The following is a 7,636-nucleotide window of genomic DNA, read 5'->3' as shown; positions in this document are numbered from 1 at the left end:
TAACTTTAAGCAGATGACAACTTGCCAATTAAATCCACAAAACAGGATACTAAAAGGCTACACATGTAGAATTATAGAAAAGGGAACCTCAATGCTTTCCATAAATTCTAAGAAGCTAATTGCATTCATTTTTCAAGTTCAACTTTCAAATTGGAATTTGGCGGTGACAGAGGGCTTGGGAGATCCATACACTAAAACAATCTGAACTGTTGCAAGCTATGGAAAAGGGCTGGGGAAAGTGATAGGTCAACCACCCTGATAACCAGGAGAACAGTGACTCTTCACCAAGGTGGAGTGCCCTACTCTATAAAGGCCTCTGCAAATGAAAGGAGAACGTTTGACGTGAGTCTATGGATAATATGCATGGGAGATTTTCTGTTAATTTAGTACTCTAAGAAAATTTTAAACACCACCTTGAAATAGGGATGTGATAGTGTTCATGAAAAGATATGAATGAATTCAAGCGATGTTTTTAGAATACTTATTCAGTTGTAGTAAAACTCATTGGTTTGTTCAGTTTTGTTATATTTTAAATACTTATATTAGTAAACCAAACAAGATCATTTTTAAGTTTTCTATTTCTTTTTTCTAAAAACTTTATATCAGGTTTTTCTTTTTTTAAAAAAAAATTTTTTTTAACGTTTATTTTTGAGACAGAGAGAGACACAGCATGAATGGGGGAGGGGCAGAGAGAGAGGGAAACACAGAATCGGAAGCAGGCTCCAGGCTCTGAGCCATCAACCCAGAGCCGGACGCGGGGCTCGAACCCGCGGACCGCGAGATCGTGACCTGAGCCGAAGTCGGACGCTTAACCGACTGAGCCACCCAGGCGCCCCTATCAGGTTTTTCAATTACATCTCATATTTATGACTACAAAAACTTCCTATATTTTTTTCTGATAAATGCCGTGGTTTGGTTATACTAGTCTAGAACCAAATCAGTCTTGTAACCTCAACCTTTCTCGTTTAGATGATAGGAGAAGGCAGGTCACAGTCACTCCTGGAACCTTCTCAAATAGCAGCCCCCTGTCCTGTGTCCACACTCTCTTCCCAGTACCCTTCCTTGGAACTGCAAAGGCAGACCCGCGTGCATATCTCCAAACCCTTGGGATGTCGGCGATCCCTTTAAACAGTGGTGCAGTCGTCACCTCACGAGATGAGCAAGCTCGGTTATTCCTGGGCCCTGGCAGCGCACCTTCAGCCTGGTTCGTGGTTTGGGACCCCAGCTGGGGTGGAAGAATGGCCAGATGGGTTGCTGAGACCAAAAGAGATTCCGTGAGGCGGTTTGAGCGAACAGTGATAGACTGGGTCCTCCACGTCACTAAGTGCCATTTTCACCTGGCTCTGTAGCCTGCTGTTCACTTCGCAGTTAGGAAAACAATGCTCGGTAGAAGCACCTGGAGTTCTCTATCCTAAACGTGGCCGCTGGCGCGCGTCCCTCCAGGAGAACTGAATGGAGACCCCGGCCTCCCCGCCGGTGTCGTAGTGTGACCCAGGCCAGCTCAGAAACGCGCAGGGGCGCGGCGGATCCGAGACGCTGGGGGCACAGGGTGGCGTCAGTGAGGGACAGCAGGTCTCCGCTATCGCCCGAGTTGCTGGATGCTTCCCTGCCCGCATCCCTGCCCTGTCTGCGACTTGAGTCGCAGCCGCTGAGAGGCTCCAGGTGAAGCAAAGAGCTGTGACTTATTTAGGCCACCACCCTCAAAGCCAAAACCAAGTTTTCTTCTCCCTTTTCCCCTCAACACCTATAGCTCTTTATGTCCTCTCTCTTCATGCCCCAGGGATACCCACCTCTGGCATGTGTGAGTCCTGTCTCACATTGCTTTAGCCTCTGTTGAGGGGCCTTTATTCCACACTCCAGGAAACAATTTGTTAATGCTGCAAGATATTAAAACGTCCTGCGGTTAGTGTCCAGGTCTTTCAAATAGGTAACAAATTACATAGAATTGTCCAACTTGGCTAGTATTTATGAAAACAGAGTTGGGATCTGTTTTTGCCTATTAGGTTGGCAGTATTTACTCTTTTTTAAAGAAATGTTTATTTGTTTATTTTGAGAGTGCATAAGCAGGGGAGGGGCCAGAGAAAGGAAGAGAGAGAATCCCAAGCAGGCTCCAGTGCTGTCAGCACACAGATGGCTCAATCTCAGGAACCAAAAGTTCATGAACTACAGCAGAAATCAGGAGTAGCAAGCTTACCAGGCACAGAGCCACCCAGGCACCCCCGTATTTACTTTTAAGTGAGTCTCTCAGTGCTTGTGAAAATGAGGGGGGAAAAAGACTCTCTCCTATAGATTTTAAGAATGTTATTTTGCTATGTGGATCAGCCTTCAAAATATTTACAGGCTAATGGTTATACAATTGATAACACAGACGAGAACAGAATTTGGCAGGCATGAAAGATAATGCTTTTCAAATATTTTATTTCAAATCACAGTATGTTAACTACAATGTATATATCCTGTGATGATGATAATGTTCAATATCTGCACTGTTCAGTAAGGTGGTCACTAGGCACATTTGGCTGTTACGCACTTGAAATGTGGCTAGTGTGACTGAGAAGCTAAATTATAATTTTCTTTAATTTAAATTGAAATAGCCACGTGTAGCTACTGCTACCATAGTAGACAATGATGCTATATAGTAATGTCTCAATTTTGTAAAAAACCAAAAACAAAAAACAGTAGTAGTATGTATGATATTACCACTGGTTATGTCTAGGAAGCATTTATAGAGAACATCATAGTTGCTTCTTCAGCATCTGTTCTTCCTTTGGGTTTGGGCTGCTCTATCTCCCTGAGCACGCATGCGTGCGTGCGCACGCACACACACACACACACACACACTTCCTCTATGATATTTGGGGTAGGCAAATGCTAACCCTGGCTACGGGGGTGAGCCATACTATCTAAAATAATATTATTCTGACTCCTGGCCACAGTCATTGATACAAGATTGGGCATTTGACCTAATTTGGGCCAATAGAATAAGCGATCTCATCTCTGACTCTATTTCTCCTCTATTACCAGTCCAAACTGAATGCAGCATTCACCATTAATTTGTAGGTATCTAACACAAAGACCAGAGCAGCCCTTGTGTAGTTAAGTGTTTCATCTTACGCTCTTTTGTTACACAACAATGTGAATGTACCGAATGCTACTAACTACACACTTTAAAATAATTAAAATGATAAACTTTACATATATTTTACCACAATTAAAAAAATAAAAACAACCCTTTTGCAGAAACACAACCATACACCTGGGGAAAAAACTACCGTGAACTGTGGTAACCCATCAAGATCACAATGCATGTATGCCACACTTACAAAGAAAGCCCTAGGGCTACAGCCACCTGAAAAAGCCATCCCACAAAAGTCAAATGCACAATCTGGGCTGCTGCAAAATGTCGAGGTCAAAACTCTACAGCCATAAACCATGGACCCTTAATACCCCAGAGACTTAATTTCTCCAGAATCAGAGAAACCCCAACGTGGGCTTGAACTCATGAACTGTGAGATCATGACCTGAGCTAAAGTTGGATGCTCAACCAACTGAGCCACCCAGGTACCCCAGCTCCCCCCCAATTTTGACATAATTACTTTGTCATCACACAGATGGACAATCTTGGCTCCCTTAACAGGTATTCAACCCTTTTTTATTCTATGCAAGCCAGCTGACTAGAACACATATCTTGTAGGCAGAAAGACCTGGAGGGAACCCAGAAGGAGCTGAGGTCATCAGTTATTCAAGTGTTCTCTGTAAAGGAGATATTCTGGGGATGAGGTTCAAGGCCAAGGGCATTACACAGATGGAGTTTCCTCTATATAGAAATATGAAGCCAGGAGAAGGTAGTTACTTCACCACATCTTGAGAAGAAAAAGAAAACTTGGACAAACCAGTAGCCATCACATATAATAAGAGATCAAAAAAAATTTTTTACAGGGGTACCTTTGTGGCTCAGTCGGTTAAGCATCCAACTTCAGCTCAGGTCATTATCTCTCAATTCATGAGTTCAAGCCCCGCATTGGGCTCTATGCTGACAGCTCAGAGCCTGGAGCCAGCATGGGATTCTGTGCCTCCCTCTCTCTCTGCCCCTTCCCTGCTTGTGCTCTGTCTCTCTCAAAAAATAAAATAAAAAACGTTAAAAAATTTAAAAAAATTACAGAACTTTTAGGGAACAGATTATCCCTATAACATAAAATGCTTCAACAAATAGATAATTAGCTTACTTTATGAGGTTAACCTGGACAACAAAACTGGATAAGAAAATTACAAAAAAAGTAAAATTATCAACAAAATTGCTAATAATATAGGCATAAAAACTCTGAGTAAATGTTACATGTAATTCAGAAGTGAATTAAAAAGCAATGTATCATGACCAAGTTTGATTTACCCTCAGAATGCCAGATGTTCAATAAAGTAAATCTATTAATGTAATATACCACATTAGCAGATTAAAAATATAAGACAAAGATAGCTGCTATCATTCCCCCTATTCCACATTGTACTTACTGAAGGGCTTGAAAAATGCACTAAGACAATATATGAGTAAGAGAATTGGATAAGAAGAAACAAATACTGCCAATATTTATGACACTGTCTTTATAAAAGAATCTAGGAGGATGTATAAAGCCCAGTTATATTACTGAAGACAAGATCAACAAACAAAAACCATTAGTGTTCCTATATACCAATATTTAAAAAACTAAAAAAAGACATATAAATCAGATATCATTCCTAATAGCAAAAGAGATATACCATGTTATTAAATAGGAAGAATCAATATCATAAATGTATCACTTCTCTCCCAAATTAGTTCACAAATTTGATCCAATTCTTATTGAAATACAAGCAAGATATTTTGTGGAACTTGGACCCTGACATTGATCTGGGTATGTAAAGGATTGAGAATAACCACCATAGTTTTGAAGAAAAAGGATAAGGGAAGAAGACTATCTCTACCAGGTACCAAGATTTATTATAAAGTTATAATCATTAAAACATGTGCTTTGATGCAAACTTAGACAAATATATAAAAGGAATAGAACTGAAAGTCAGAAACAGCTCTACACATATGACTGAGGCAGCATTAGAAATCAGTGAAGAAAGAATTTACTATTGAATATATTGCAAACCAGCTAGGCATATGAGAAAAATTAAATTAGATCCCTTCCTTACAGCATATGCAAAATAATTTCCAAATGGACTAAAGAACTAACTGTGAGAGACAAAGCATAATTTTTTTAAAAAATTGTGCTGGATATATACCATTTACCACTTACATCATCTGTTAGTCTTTGCTGCATAGGAAACACTTTAAGCTCACGATTCTGTAAGCCATTTGGGGTTGGCTCAGTTAGACAATTCTTCTGATATTGGTGGCTGGGCTCACTCATGCATTTGTGGTCAGCTGTCTGTCACCTAGATCACTCTGCTTCTGAGTGTTGGCTGGCTGAAGGCTGGAGTCAGTAGCCAACTGTCTCTCATCATCCAGTAAGCTATCCAGACTTCTTCACACAGCATAGATGGTAGGGGTCTCAAAAACTGTGAGAGGACAGTCAGTCTCCCAGTGTCTGAGTGCTTTTCAAAGTTCTGTCTGTATCTTGGTTGCTAATGCCCCATTGACCAAAATCAGGCACATGGCCAACGTGAGATTCAAGAGATGAGGAAATAGACTCTACTTCTTGGTACACGTACAGACATCGGAAAAACTTGTGGCCATTTTTGTAATCTCCATTCTCTGATTCTGCTTTGTGTCCCAAAGAGCTAAACTGTAGGGACTTCATCAAGGGTCCCTCATGCTCTCTGGCTTCCCTATTAGTTTAGCCAACAGGGAGCTGCAGCAGAAGCTAAGAATGGAGGAGAATGAGATTGAGGATTTATTCCCCTGGCTCTCTTTGCTATAGCATTGCTGCAGGCTGTGTTCGTTCACCAGGGCCCAAGCTCCAGTCAGGTGGCCTTTGTCTATAGTGTACTGTCTGGGTTCTCTCTCACTTCCACTTCAGGCTTAGGAGTATCAGTGGGGCTTACTGTACTAGCTCTAGGATACAACACTCTCCTCTGTGATTTCCCTACACTCTACCCATACCTTTGTAAATAAACTGTTAAACTTTCCTCAAGTTTACAAATTCAAACTTTGAATTTGAGGGGATCATGTTCTCGTATGATACAGAAGTAAATATAGAAGACTTTTTCAAGTCACAAAAAGCAAAGACCATAAAATTAAAACACTACAAAACACATTGTGGAAATAGAAAATTATAAACCCAAATACTTGGACTCAGCCATGGTTAAAGTTAAAGCCAAAGGCCATATATTTTGAGAAACTTTGAGTGGAGATGATTTGGACACAGGTAATTTTAATAATCTTTAGCGCTAAGTTAAACAAAAGCCAAAAATATATTGATTAAATCACAGTCTGGCCTGGTGTGGTTAAGGCTCTACTGAAATTAGTTCTATGCATGATATAAAATAATTTATTTAATATGACTCCTATAATGGACATTTATGTTATTTCTAATATGTTACTATTAAAAACTATGTTTTTTGCATCCACTTAAGAATTCATTCTCTATCCTTGGGGCACCTGGGTGGCTCAGTTGGTTAAGCATCCGACTCTTGGTTTCGGCTCAGATCATGATCTCAAGGTTCGTGGGTTCAGGCCCCACATTGGGCTCCATGCTGGCAGTGTGGAATCTGTTTAGGATTGTCTCTCTCTCTCTCTCCCCACCCCCCCGCCCCTCCCCTATGTGCACTCTCTTTCTCAAAATAAATAAATAAACTTAAAAATATATTTTAAAGAACAATTCATTCTCTGTCCTAATGTCACGAAGACATCTTCCAATTTCATATACTTGAAATCTCACTGTTTTATTTTTCACATTTAAATCTATAATCCACCTAAAATTGATTTTTGTGGATGGCAAGATAGGAGTCAAATATCTTTTTCTTTCTATATGAATTCCCAGTTGACCCAGGATCAAAAGGCATACTTTCTATAGTGATCTTAGTGCCACCTTTGTCATAAATCAAATCCATATATAACATTGGTTCCTCCTTTTAATTTCAACCTTTTTATGATCTTATGCTTTAGAGTCATGGTTCATAAATAGCACTTAGGTTTTTTGTTTGTTCATTTGTTTTTAATCTGACTTTGAATTGGTTATTTAGTCCATTCACATTTATTTTGATTATAATATACTTGGACTTGTTTCTACTTACTTTTAAATAATTTTCTGTCCAATATCTTTTTCTCTCCTTTAGTACTTTTTAAAAATTCTGACTGAATATTGCTATTGTTCCTCTTTTCCTTTTCTCCTCTTTTTCTCCTGTGTTTCTCCTTAAAGTTTTTCTCTTTACATGTCTGGTATCTATTCTCTCTACTTTCATTCTGTTGATAATAAGTCTTAAAAATTTATCAGGGTGCACGGGTGGCTCAGTCATTTAAGCATCCCAAACTCGGTTTCTGCTCATGTCATGATCTCGTGGTTCGTGGGTTCAAGCCCCGCATCAGCCTCTGCACTGGCAGCGCAGAGCCTGCTTGGGATTTTCTCTCTCCTTCTGCCCCTCCCCTGCTTGTACTCTTTCTCTGAAAATAAATAAATAAACTTAAAAAAAATTATCAAATTTTATCAAGCAT

The sequence above is a fragment of the Leopardus geoffroyi genome, chromosome A2, assembly GCF_018350155.1.
Source record: "Leopardus geoffroyi isolate Oge1 chromosome A2, O.geoffroyi_Oge1_pat1.0, whole genome shotgun sequence".
In the NCBI taxonomy this organism is placed as follows: domain Eukaryota; kingdom Metazoa; phylum Chordata; class Mammalia; order Carnivora; family Felidae; genus Leopardus; species Leopardus geoffroyi.
Note: the sequence above shows the minus strand (reverse complement) of the source record.